At 43.1% G+C, this 13674-nt stretch overlaps 1 non-coding gene across 1 annotated transcript; it reads right to left on the bottom strand.

Annotated features, from left to right (window-relative positions):
* Nucleotides 1-12924: 12924 nt before the first annotated feature.
* Nucleotides 12925-13056, bottom strand: LOC125996903 (small nucleolar RNA SNORA51). Its single transcript, XR_007491565.1, has one exon. It is a non-coding gene; the product is annotated as a small nucleolar RNA SNORA51 (small nucleolar RNA).
* Between the last annotated feature and the right edge of the window lie 618 nt (nt 13057-13674).

The raw sequence follows: 13674 nt of genomic DNA, 5'->3' as shown, positions 1-13674 counted from the left end.
CTTCTTCCTTCTTCCTCTCCTCAGAGCACTGTTCATGTTTCAAGTCTTTGAAAACTTAAGCATTCCACCCCCTTCACATACACACACTTGCGTGCATACCTTCCCCTACTTCAGATTTCCTGGACTGCTGGAATCTCAAGCGATGTCAGGGCCTAGCACCATTTCCTGCAATTATGAAGCTGAGTGGGTCTGTGAAGAGGGTGAAGAGTTGCAGGCAACTTTCCAGTCATCTTTTTGGGTTGTGGTCACAGTGAACTCTGGGAAAGTTCAGAGGTGGAGGGAGGTGAAGTCATTGAATATCTAAGAGGCTAAGAGGAAGCAAAATAAGCCTTTCAGTTGGGATTGGGAATTCACATTGGCCTTCACCATCAATTTAATAATTAGTCTATGAGAGGAGATGCACCTCCTCTGTGGGAACCAAGTTTTTGGTTAAAAGAGTCCGCAGAATGCAACCATGGATGTTGGGTGAAGGAAATTTCTAGGCAGGTGGGAGCCTGGGGGTTGGAAGGAGAAGGAAGGTGAACCATGAACTGGAGAAACTGGACTAGAGAGGTGGTACAGGGTTAAGGCATTGACCTGCATGGAGTCAATCCCAGTTTAATCCCAGGCATCACATATGGTCTTTCATGCAACTTGAGGAATGATCTCTGAGTAAAGAACTAGTAACAGCCCATGAACACCGCCAGGGAACTTCCCTCTAAAGAAAATATTGGAAATAAAATAAAATTCTAAAGGATAAAAGAGCTAATATGGGGATAAAGCACTTGTCTGGCTCTTAGGCAATTCAAGTTCAATGCCCAATACCACGTATGGTTTCCTAAGCAACACCAAGAGTGATCCTTGAGCATAGAGCCAGGCCTAAGCCCTAGGTATCATTATGTCACCCAAAACAAACTAAAGGAAAGGAAAGAAAGGATGTAAGCTGGAGTATGTAATTTTTTGTTGTTGTTGTTTTCTGGGTCACACCAGTGATGCTCAGGGGTTACTTCTGGCTATGCCCTCAGAAATTGCTCCTGGCTTGGGGGACCATATGGGACACCGGAGGATCCAACTTCAGTTCTTCCTAGACTAGTGTGGGCAAGGCAGACACCTTACTGCTTGCACCACCTCTTTGGGCCCTGGAGTATGTAATTTTATTTTTGTTTTTGTTTAGGCAGTGTCTGCGATGAAACCCAAGTCTCATGTATTCAAGGCATATGCTTCACTACTGAGCTATATCCTTGGCCCTCTGGAATATAATTTTATTAGGTTGGAAACTGGGTGATGTGAAGGCATTTGGTTTATGTCAGAATAATTAGCTCTCAATAGGAATCACTAGCTCTGATCCATGCATTATTTATTCATTTAAAAATAAAGCCTAATCCATGGAGACTGGTATTAAAAATGTTGTATAAGCTCTGTGGTATTATTATTACTTGAGCTGGCCTTTTTTCTACTCAGGTAGTAACTTGTCAAAATGTTTTAGACTTTGGCTGGAGAGAAGTTTACTTGGCTGGAGAAAATGCTTTGCCTGCAGAAAACCCATGTTCGATTTAGGGAACAGTATGGTCTTATGAGCACTGCTAGGAGTAACCCCCAAGCAGCAAGCTAAGAATAGCCCCTGGAGACCCCCCAAAATGTTAGACTATGGATTTTAATAACTTCACCTTAAAACTATGTGCTATTGACTTTTGACCTTGGGTAAATCTTGCAAACTGTAGGGTTTTTTTGTTTGTTTTTGTTTGTTTTGTTTTGAGATTGTTTTGGGTCACACCCGACAGTGCTTAGGGGTAACTTCTGACCCTGCTCTCAGAAATCACTCCTGGCAGTCATGGGGGACCATATGGGATGCTGGGAATTGAACCAGGATCTGTCCCGGATTGACCACGTGCAAGGCAAACGTCCTGCTGCTATGCTATTGCTCCGACCCCACAAACTGTAGTTTTATCATCTATCACGCAAGCATCATTTTCTCTATCCAGCTGTGTGTGAAGATTAGGTTAGAAGACAATGCTACAATTTTTTGTGTGGGTTCGGTTTTTCTCTTCCAAGCAATATTCAGAATAGCCAGGGATTACTTCTGGCAATTCTTAACTAAACCAAGCCAGATGGTTTAGTGCCTGAACCTGAGAAAACATGCAGTTGCTTAAGTGTAGTGATGTCAGAGACCAGAGTCTTTCTGGGTTAGGGTCATGCTTTGGGTTTTTCCTGGTCATACTGAGGAAGCCATGCAGTGCTAGGGTTCAACTTAGGTCTTCGTACATGCAAAACATATGCCCTATCCAAGAGCAATCTCTGGGGCTTCCTCTACACAATTCTTATCACGCCCACTGACCCAGAATAAGAGCTTGATAAGTGGGAACTTTTAAGAATCATAATTATCCAAAGCTATAATTGGACCACATTCAATTTTTTTTCTCCCAACCCTTCATCAGGTTTATATTTTCTCTCCATTTCTAGTTTTTAACTTTTTTTTTAAGTTCTTCACAAATATTAGCTTGAATGGGAAAGTCAGCACATTCCAACTCAGACTTCATAGCTATCCAGGTTATTATTAAGTCAAAGATTAAGTCAATAGAATGTGGGCTACCACTTAGACAAGAGCTATTTGTTTGGGATTAGCTTCTAATGAGATAGTCTTTGTGTCAGGGCTTGCAAGCTTTGTTCTGTAATAGGTCTTTTGTAATATTATTGATAGATTCCTCCACTGAATCGCTGATGGATCTTTTGTCTGTGTGTCCTTCCCATGCCAAGAATTGTGCTAGGTGCTTGGGTTTCTCAGTGAACGAAGAAGACAGCAATCCCTCCTCTGCTGACAATAAACAAGAGAAGGGAAATAACACAGAATGTGATAAGGTCATCACTCATTTATGGAAGGACAAGGCAAGGTGAGATGGGAAAGGGAAAGGGGTGTCTGTAGGCTTTCCCCAGGAGATTGTTTCTTGGGAAAGGATGCAGAAAGGTGAGGCAGTGAGCCATATGGATAGGTCAAAAGGAGTCCAGTCTGAAGAGGAGGCAAGAGACAGTGTGGCTGTTGGAATAACAGCAAAGAGGATGGGGAGCAAAGAAAAGCAAAGAAAAGCCAAGTCTGAAAAATTGAGGGTGTCCCAACTTCCTGTGCCTGTGTAGGCCCTGCTAGGACTTTGCCTCTCTTTGAGGTAGAAGGGCCAGCGGACACTTCTGAGCTGGGAGGAGGCAGATAACTGGCAGGCATGCAATGGTGCGGATGAAGACAAAACTACGAAGAAGACTCCCAAGCATTCTCCATGAAGAACAATAATGATGAGCTCTTGAAGCAGCAGTCCCCAGGGGGTGAGACTGGTAATTCTGGAAAATAGATCCAGTTGGCTTTCAGAGGCTAATTGGATTTGATATGTCAATGAGAAGAATCCAAACTACATCCATGCTTTGGGGCCTGAAGAGAAAGAGGATGAGAAGGATGGAATCACTATTTCTTGAGATGCGTAGCCAATAATTGTCTGACACATTTTCTGGGAACTCTGAGAGAATAGTTGTCTGGGAGCTGAGCTACACACAAGGCCTCCTCCGATCTGCTGGGGGAAATGTCAGCATCTATGTTTGAGATGAGAGTCAGAACGACTGAGGTTTTACAAGTACTTTTATAACATTCCCATGAGCAATGCAGAGGAGAGAAACATATAACACACACACACACACATGTTTGTGTTTCATTAGTATTAAAGAATTAAGTCAGTTTTTATATCTTTCTGTCACTCCCACTGTGCCCATTGAATCCCCCCCCTTTTATTTATTTTTGGCCACACCCAATGGCCTCAGGGATTACTCCTGGCTCTGCACTCAGAAATCACTTCGCTCCTGGCAGGCTCGAAGGACCATATGGGATACTAGAAATTGAACCTGAGATGGTCCTGGGTCAGCGACAAACGCTTTACCACTGTGCTATAGCTCCAGCTCTCAAACCCCCCACCCCACTTTTAAATTTATTTTATCTAGGGAAGAGACTAGAATACCCAACAGTACTCAAGGTTTTATTCCTGGCACAGAACTTAGGGATCACTCCTGGTGGGGTCCAGCAGGCCATATGTGCTGCCATGTTACTAACCTTGTCTGCCACTTGTGAGGCAAGTGTCTTATCCATTGTACTTACTAACTCTCTGACTCCTAAAATCTCTCTCTCTCTCTCTCTCTCTCTCTCTCTCTCTCTCTCTCTCTCTCTCTCTCTCTCTCTCTCTCTCTCTCTCTCTCTCTTCCCCCCCCTCTGGTTTGGGCCACACCCGGTGATGCTCAGGGGTTACTCCTGACTCTGCACTCAGAAATCGCTCCTGACTTGGGGGACCATATAGGACACTGGGGGATCAAACCTCAGTCCTTCCTAGGTCAGCAGTGTGCAAGGCAAACACTATACCACTGCGCCACTGCGCCAGCCCTTGAAATGTCTCTCTCTCTCTCTCTTTTTTTTTTTTTTTGGATCAAACTCGGCAGTGCTCAGGGGTTACTCCTGGCTCTATGCTCAGAAATCGCTCCTGGCAGGCTCGGGGGACCATATGGGATGCCGGGATTCGAACTACTGTCCTTCTGCTGCAAGGCAAACGCCTTATCTCCATGCTATCTCTCAGGCCCCAAATGTCTTTTTTAAGAGCAGACTGACTGGTGCTCTCTGGTGCACAGCAGAGGGCGCTGAGGAGGCCTGAGACTCCTTGGGACTTCGATCCGGAGGAGGCTCAATTGTGGATTCAATATTACCTCTTTGGGACTCTCTGAGCCTGGAGCCCAGAGCCAGATGCTGCTGGAATGACGGGAGGTGTGTGGAGTGGGGGATTCCTAGAACTGTCCTTGCTGTCTGAATATTTTTGCTGACTGGTATTGTTGTGGGTAAAAGACCAAGCATATATCCAAAAACTGAGGGCCTATGTGTAGCTGTAGAGGAAACTACAGAAATGAAGAATGCAGGATCTCTGTAATTAGGTCCCTTCCCTCTGCTGTGCTCAATGATCACAAAGCCTGGTGGCTTAAAAAACGAAGCATTATTCTCTCATCATTCTGGAGACCAAAAGTTCAAAATCAAGATGGCAGCACTTCCTGTTCCTCAAGGATTCAACCTGGAGCTGTCGAGCTTGGTTCTCCTTGAGTTGTAGCAGCTTATCTCAGATTTCTCTCTCATTTTTCACATGTCCTTTTTACCCTGCTTCTTCTGGGATGCTCAATCTTTCCTTCTTAGGAGGACAGCAGTCACAAAAGATCTATCCTAATCCAGTAAGACCTTATCTTAAGTAATTAAGTCTCCACTGACTCCTTTATCCAAGTAAGGGAAGGATTGCAATGGATCTTTCTGGGTTAGGGTTGGCAGTTCAATTCCTCACAAAAGCGTACTGGGGGAAATAACTAGAAGAAATGGCCGGTGAGTGGAACAGTAGGGGAAAGGAAAATGGTTACGTGCTGTACTTGTAAGCTGAGGTCAAATGAGTTTGGGAGTGACAGGAAGTTTTCAGATAAGAAATTCACATGTAGGATACTCCTTCCATCTGTGCTTATGGCCCTGATTTTTTTTCTGTTGGAGGTTTAAAAAAATATTGTATAAATAAAAGGAATAAGAAAATAGCACTTCTCTGACTCACACATTGAGCAGAGCCGCAGACTCTTGTGATAACCAGGAAAGGCTTCGCAGAAGTGTTGATGCTTGAGACGGAACTCAAAAGTATGAGGATAAAACCACCATGGAAAGAAGACATGGGAGAAGAAGGGCTTCCCATATAGAAAGCACATAAAAAACCTACTACTGATTCAACGAGACACCCCATAACTCCATCTGTCGAGTGAAAAAAAAAATCTTTAAAGACTAGGCCCTGATTGTCTACTTAATCTGTAATTACTCAGACAGGGATCTTTTTTTTTATAAAAATAATAAAGAACATTTTATTTATTTGTTTCTGGGCCACACTCGGATGCTCAGGGGTTACTCCTGGCTCTGTGCTCAGAAGAAATCACTCCTGGCAGTCTCTGGTGATCATATGGGATGCCAGAGATCAAACCCAGTTCTGCCTTGTACAAGGCAAAGCCCTACCCACTGTGCTTTCCCTCTGGCCCCTACAAACGAAGAGTTTCCATAAATGCAATAAAGAAGAAGCACAGGGCAACCTGAAGAACACTAAGAACATCTCTGGGGTTGGGAGGGAGGAGTTTTTTTTAGTGAACACACTTGCCAAAGCACAAATATGGAAACCTCCACTCTGAGCCAGATCTGCAGAAATCAAAGGGCTGAATGTGGTATAAATTCCTCTGTCCTGATTGCCTAAGGAGATTTGCCAAACTTTTTTTTTTCTCCCTCTGATCTATTCCTTTCTGCGTTTTCAGAAAGGGCTGCACTGGAGGCTGCAAAAAAAAAAAACTTGATGGTGAACTGAGATTAGGTTCTTTTAAATCACCACCATGATCGAGGGAAAAAAAATTAATTCCTGGCTGATGTCTCCAGATAAAGTCTTCCAAGCTTGGAAGCTGCTTCTCTGAGCAAGGGGAGGTATTTGGGGGAGTAAGATAGGGGGTGGTGATATCTGGTTGGGTCTGTCCTAGAACAACTTAACTCCCCTTTTTTGGTTTAAGAATGTACAGGATGCCATTCAAGTTCACACTAGGTCATGGAAGTCTTTTTTTAAAGGCTGGGTGATTCATGACTGGGGGTGGGGATGGAGATGGGTGGTGGTGGGAGAGGGGGAAGGAAGTGTCTTGCAGGGGAGAGGAGGAGCGAAGTCATTATGAAATTAAGTGCAGAAAAAAGCCACCTCCGGGCGGGATGGGTCACATGTGCTTTATTTTTACTATAAGGTCCCTAAAGCTACAACTTTGAAACTCCCTGTCTGTGTGTGGGTGGGGGGGGGGTGCCTGGTTGGGAGGAGGGCGGTACTGGGAACCATCGTGGCATCTTATTGGTTGTCTGAGGTCGAGCATGGTGGCCTGGCTTTTTTTTTTTATTTAATTTTATTTTATTTTATATTTTAGTTTTTGGGTCACACATGGGCGGCACTCAGGAGCCACTCCTGGCTATGTGCTCAGAAATCGCTCCTGGCAGGCCCTGGGGACCATATGGGATGCTGGGATTTGAACCACCATCTGCCCTAGATCGGCTGCGTGCAAGGCAAATGCCCTACCGCTGTGCTATCTCTCCAGCCCCTGGCTTTGCTTCTTGATGCCTGCGACAATGTATCCGGGCCAGTAAGGAATTATTCGTGATAACATGGGGCATTTGCCTTGCATGCAGAAGGATGGTGGTTCGAATCCTAGCATCCCATATAGTCCCCTGAGCCTGCCAGGAGTGATTTCTGAGCGTAGAGCCAGGAGTGTGACCCAAAACCCAACCCAATACACACACACACACATACACACACACACACACACACACACACACACACACACACACACACACACACCAATTATCCTCTTCTTCCCAGAGCTGCGAATGACAATGACAGGACAGTTAAAGGGAGGAAAAATTGGGGCCACTGTGATGGTAGTAGGCACGAAGCATTTATCTTCCTCCACTTGATTTACTCTCATTCTTAACTGACAGGGTCTCTTCCACGCTGAGCTTTCAATTTGTACTTGAAAAAAGGGATTGTTTGTCCTTTACAAAGTGGGACGTCGGGGCTGCTCTGTCACCAAGCTTTTGCGCTCCTGGCTTTCCACTCCAGCTTGTGCCACAGACACTGAACTCAAATCTCTAGCTTGCTTGCTTTTGTCTGTCCTGAGAGCGGCCCCAAATTTGGTCGAGTTCAACTTGTCCAAAGTCGGGTGGAAAGGGGGTTCTGAAAATAAAACTGGCTGCAAAGGCTTGTTGAAACCCTGACAGAGCCAGGGCCCTTGGTGACCCCGAGTTAGTTTTCTATTTTAATGTCAAGAAGCCAAGTTGGCCAATGCATTTTTTCTCTGAATTTTCCTATTTGAGGGTCAACTTGGTAAATTTTTCAAAAATACATAAATAAATAAATAATTATAAAAGGTTATGTTCTAAAACTCTGACCCCCTTTGGGCCCAGCTTCTCCTGCTTGGCCAATGTTGACTCCAGCAAAATAAAACAACGGAGAAAGTCGTTCACTCTGTATTTGCTTTCACAAAGTAAGGATAAGGAAAAATATTTTTCTCCTTCCATATATTTTGATGTTTATTGCTTTGGACTGATTGTTAGCCATGGTCTTATTTGGAAGGTTTCTCTAAACTTCCCATGTATAATCCACCCTCACTACTTAAGTTCAAACAATGGCAGCTTTGGGTTTAGAATTTAATTTGGAAAATGTAATCCTTTGGAGAAAAAAAAAATGCCAACTTGCTAATGAAATGTTGCTAGATTTCCAAATGTCCCCAGCTAAGTTATAACTTACTCTCCATCTTTAAATGTCCATTTTCTTTTCACAGTAGTACTATATACTCTTCAGATGAATAAGGTAATGAATTGTGATTATTTTATAAATTACTGCCTGGTATGTAAGTTCAGTCAGACTTATGTGAGTGAAAACTTATCAATAACAATAGACTTTTTTTTTTTTTGAGATTTAGAGTATCTAGAAGGACCTTTCCCCTTTTTTTCTTGCTTGTTTGAATTTTTGCCCCCTTTTTTCTTTTCTCTTCTTTTTCTTTTTCTCTTTTCTTTCTTTTCCTTCTTTTTTCTTTCTTTTCCTTCTTTTTCTTTCTTTTCCTTCTTTTTTCTTTCTTTTCCTTCTTTCTTTTCCTTCTTTCTTTCCTTCCTTCCTTCCTCCCTCCCTCCCTCCCTCCTTCCCTCCCTCCCTCCCTCCTTCCCTCCCTCCCTTCCTTCCTTCCTTCCTCCCTCCCTCCCTCCCTCCCTCCCTCCCTCCCTCCCTTCCTCCCTCCCTCCCTTCCTTCCTTCCTTCCTTCCTTCCTTCCTTCCTTCCTTCCTTCCTTCCTTTCTTTCTTTCTTTCTTTCTTTCTTTCTTTCTTTCATTCTTTCTTTCTTTTTTTCTTTCTTTCTTTCTTTCTTTCTTTCTTTCTTTCTTTCTTTCTTTCTTTCTTTCTTTCTTTCTTTCTTTCTTTCTTTCTTTCTTTCTTTCTTTCTTTCTTTCTCTTTCTTTCGTTTTTCTTCTTACCTTCAAACAGAAATACATAACTTGAACCATCTTGTTCTGCCTCTCAAATTGAGTGGAAATAATGGCACCAAGACCAAATAGTCATATGAACATTTAGTAGACATAAAAATGATTAGACTTGAACATCAAATCCAAAGTCAACTACAACAGAAACGATGCCCAATCTACAACAGGCTAGACACAGAAGGGACCACTTATACTAGCAGCCATGGGGGGCAAAGGAGGGACGATATGGGATGCAGACTGGGAACAGGAGTGGAAGGAGGACAATATTGGTGGTGGGAATGCCCCTGATTCAACATCACTATTTACCTGAAATACTACTGTGAATAATTTGTAAACCGCTTTGGTCAAAATAAAAATTATTAATAAAAAACAATAGACATTTTTTCTATTTCCATTTGATACATCTAAAAGAAGTATATTGAAATATGCCATCTTAAAAAACATTGTTTTCAATGGCCTTAAGTTATTTTCCCATCAAGTCTGAATTATGTATCTTTCATTATCATTGTTCAAGGCTGTTTGTCACTCACTGGAAGGCATAAATCCCAAATCTAGAATTTGTAGAGGTTTTGGAATTTGGGGAAAGAGAGCATGGGAGTTATACCTGGCTGTGCTCAGAGATCACACCTGGTGGTGCTCAGGAACAGATGAGTTGCAGGAAATGGAAAGTGGATTAGCTGCATGTGAGGCAAGTACTTTAACCTCTGTACTATCTATCTCTCTGGTCTCTAAAACGTGTGCTACTTTTCTAAAAACAGAGTTTTCCATTAGCTTTTCCGGGTGTCAAAGTACTTGAAATCTCCCACTGTGTAAAGTAAAATGATTATGTTATATATGAGCCTAACAAGGTTTTGTGTATGTTTGTGTAATGTTTTATTTTCACATACAAGACATATTCTACCACTGAGCCACATCCCACTTAAAAAGTATAGCAGATAGACATATACACAAAATCCCATTAAAAGCAACTGCAGTCCAGTGAGTGGGGAGACCCACCTTGCATGTGGCCGACACAATTACAATCCAATATATGAGCACTCCAAATAGTTCCCCAAACCCACCAAGAATGATCCCTAAGCTCTGCAGACCACCAGGTATGTTTCCCATACAAAACAACCAAGCAAAACTATCTTTTGGGGGGTCTGTTGAGGATACCTCCCAAGCAGTACTGGAGTGGGGACACCCCTGGGACTGCAGACCTGCAGGCAATTCAATACCTGAACATATGGTGATGTGGGCTACAAAGATCTGAGCGATCGCCAGGGTCCCATTTAGTGGTGTGTGGGGCAAGTAGTGTCTGGAATCTAACCAGGGTTGGCTGCATGCAAGACATTTGTCTGACCAATGTGCTAGCTCTCCTGTTTCGATAGATTTGTTTCACAGATCTTTCTCAGCTATACCAGAGAGATTAGCTCTTCGCTAAGTTTATTTCCAGGAACTTTCTTTTTATTAAAAAAAAATATGAGGGGAAGGGGCGGAGCGGTGGCACATCGGTAGGTTGTTTGTCTTGCACAAGGCTGACTCAGGATAGACTGCTTTGATCCCCTGGTGTCCCATATGGTCCCCCAAAGTCAAGAGCGATTTCTGAGTCCATAGCCAGGAGTAACCCCTGAATGTCACCGGGTGTGGCCCAAAAACCAAAAATAAATAAATAAATAAAGGGACAAGGTTCATTGTACACACTGCAAGGGGAAACAGGACTAAGAAGGTAACCAAGTTATAAAAGAGTTATTCTGGGACTCTTAGGGTTCTAATCCAGTTCTTTCTGAACCCAATTCCTGAACCTGCATCATCTGTACTAGTGCTAGTGCTAGTGTGTGTGTGTGTGTGTGTGTGTGTGTGTGTGTGTGTGTGTGTGTGGTAGCAGAGGGAACACCCAGAGGTTTTCAAAGCTTATCTCTATTTCCATGCTCAGGGGACCATATAAGGTGCCAAGATTGAACTGGGTGGGTTACCCACGTGCAAGGCAAGTGCCCTGACCACTGTATTATCTCTCTGGCCTATCAGTGCTAATGGACCTAAAATATGCAACCTTTCCACAGGTATAATTAAAAAACTTTTTGGGGGGGCCCGGAGAGATAGCACAGCGGTGTTTGCCTTGCAAGCAGCCGATTCAGGACCCAAGGTGGTTGGTTCGAATCCCGGTGTCCCATATGGTTCCCCATGCCTGCCAGGAGCTATTTCTGAGCAGACAGCCAGGAGTAATTCCTGAGCACTGCGGGTGTGGCCCAAAAACAAAACAAAACAAAAAAACAACAAAACCCCCCCCCAAAAAACAAACAACCTTTTTTTTGATCAAGGGAAGAAGGCATGAGGTAGGAGTTTAGTTCTCCCAAGTGGGGTCTGAAAGCTCTGTGTCCCTCCTAAAAACCCTATTTTTGGAGGTTCAGTGTGGGGGCCTGAGGATACAATGAATTATGACTACCCCAACAGTGCTTGGAGTATCCAAAATCAGACCTGGAGGTACTTAGACTTTCAAAAGTGAGGTTCAGGGGCCAAAGCAATAACACAGCAGTGGGTGTTTGCCTTGCATGCTGCCTACCCAGGAGAGACATGGGTTCCATCCTCGACATCCCATATGTTTCCATGAGCTTGCCAGGAGTGATTTGGGGGTGATATGGTGAAGAGGTAGCACAGTGCTAGAGCTTGCACATAGCTGATCCAAGACAGAAAGTGGTTCGAATCTCGGCACCCCATATGGTCCCCGTGCCTGCCAGGAGCGATTTCTGAACACAGAACCAGGAGTATCCTCTGAGCGCTGCTGGATGTGACCCAAAAACCAAAAGAAATAAAAGTGAGGCTCAATGCAAGGTTCACTGAAAATGTGAGCAATACATACAAAATGTAAAACTCTAGCAAAATTTGACTTCCATGCTAATACCTGAAAATAACGTGGTGATACACCTGTTGATACTTGGGAGTCCATATGGTGCTGGGGATGCTAAAGGGGGCCAGTTGCATGCAAGGCATGTTCCTTAACTGCAGGCCCTGTTATTTTCAATGTTTTTAAGGTAGCTACATTAAGGGAAAATAAACAAGTAAGATTAGGCAGTATAAGTTCCTAGCTAATATATGTAGATTATTTCGCTTCAACATTTAATCAATACAAAATGAAAATATATGTGCATAATAGGTAATGAGTGTGTGATGCATATGTGTACTAAGTTGAAAGTCGAGTTATTTTTTGCTCTTAACAGATTTGTTACATTTCCAGAGCTGAACAGTGGTGTGGACACTGCAAAGTTATTCCAAAGGACCCATTTTTGTTTTCCATTGCAGATAGAGAACTATTTGAAAGAGCCTAATATGTGTAGTGGTAAATTGGCAGCCCTGCCCATATACAGATTTTAATTTCACTCAGCTATTAGTGAGATCGGTTTTATCACCCAGAAGCCTGTGCTGCTATAGTTATGATCTGTCAGAAGGGTCCAAAAAAAAAGGGAGAACCAAGGAACCAGAGAGATAGTCCATAGGGGAGGGTATTTGTCTTGCATGCGACCAACTTAAGTTCAACTTCCAGAACTCCATATGATCCCCTGAGCTCACCAGGAGTATTTTCTGAGTGCAGGGCCAGGAGTAACCTCTGAGTATTACTCGTTTTGGTTCACAATGAACAAAAATAAAGGATATCCAGACAAGGGGTCAGAGTGATAGCACAGTGGTAAGGCATTTGACTTGCATGGTACTGACCCAGGAATTACCTGGGTTTGATCCCGGCATCCCATTTTCTCCCTGCTCCTGCTAGGAGTGACTTCTGAGCGCAGAGCCAGGAGTAATCCCTGAGCACCGCCAGGTGTGGCCCCAAAACCAAAACAAGCAAGCAAACAAAAAAAGAACATCCATATCCTTGTATTCTAAGAATCTATTTTTTTGTCCCCCAATTTCAATACAGACCAGGCAAAGGGCCTGGGTTGAGGAGTATATGGGGTGCATTTACTGTACCTCCTATTTCTATACAGTCAGTGTACATAACACAGCCTGTGGTAAGAATTGGGAGGCCTTATCTTTTCTTTTCTTTTCCTTTTGATTTTTTAATATATATATAAATATATATATAAAAAATCCTTCACCAGTGCAACATTCCCATGACCAATATCCCAAGTATCCTTCCTCCCCCACCCCATACAGGCCTGTACTCTAGACAGTAGAAAAGCCTGTAGAAAGTATTCTAAGAATCTTATTTTGTGCACTGAGCCTGGGCAGACCCTAGTTTGGGCTTGGTGAGTTGACCTTAGCGTCTGTTGTATGAGTGAATAGATGAGATTTTCTCTTTAGCTTTAGTGTATTTTACTTTTCTGGCTTCCCCGGTTTAATTTGGGAGTACAATCTGAAGAAAACTAAATTTATTTCACAAGCGCACAGTGATTTACTTCGACATTACAATGACCTATGTAGAATAGCACCCAGCTAATATAGCATGGTTAAAAGCCTGTTAGTGTTTCCATTAGAATTCCAAACTTTCTGGGACTTATTACACAGCCATGACAAATCACTTCAGCAGAAACTTGGCAAATGCATCTCTGGCGTAGGAGGAAAATTCTTTTTTAACCATTTCTTCAAGATGAAAATAAATAAGTGTTTACCACTGAAGTTTACCCATAAGGTCTATCTCATAGGG

Source organism: Suncus etruscus, chromosome 18 (genome assembly GCF_024139225.1).
Source record: "Suncus etruscus isolate mSunEtr1 chromosome 18, mSunEtr1.pri.cur, whole genome shotgun sequence".
In the NCBI taxonomy this organism is placed as follows: domain Eukaryota; kingdom Metazoa; phylum Chordata; class Mammalia; order Eulipotyphla; family Soricidae; genus Suncus; species Suncus etruscus.
The sequence above is the reverse complement of the archived record's forward strand: the minus strand, read 5'-3'. Positions and strand labels throughout refer to the sequence as shown.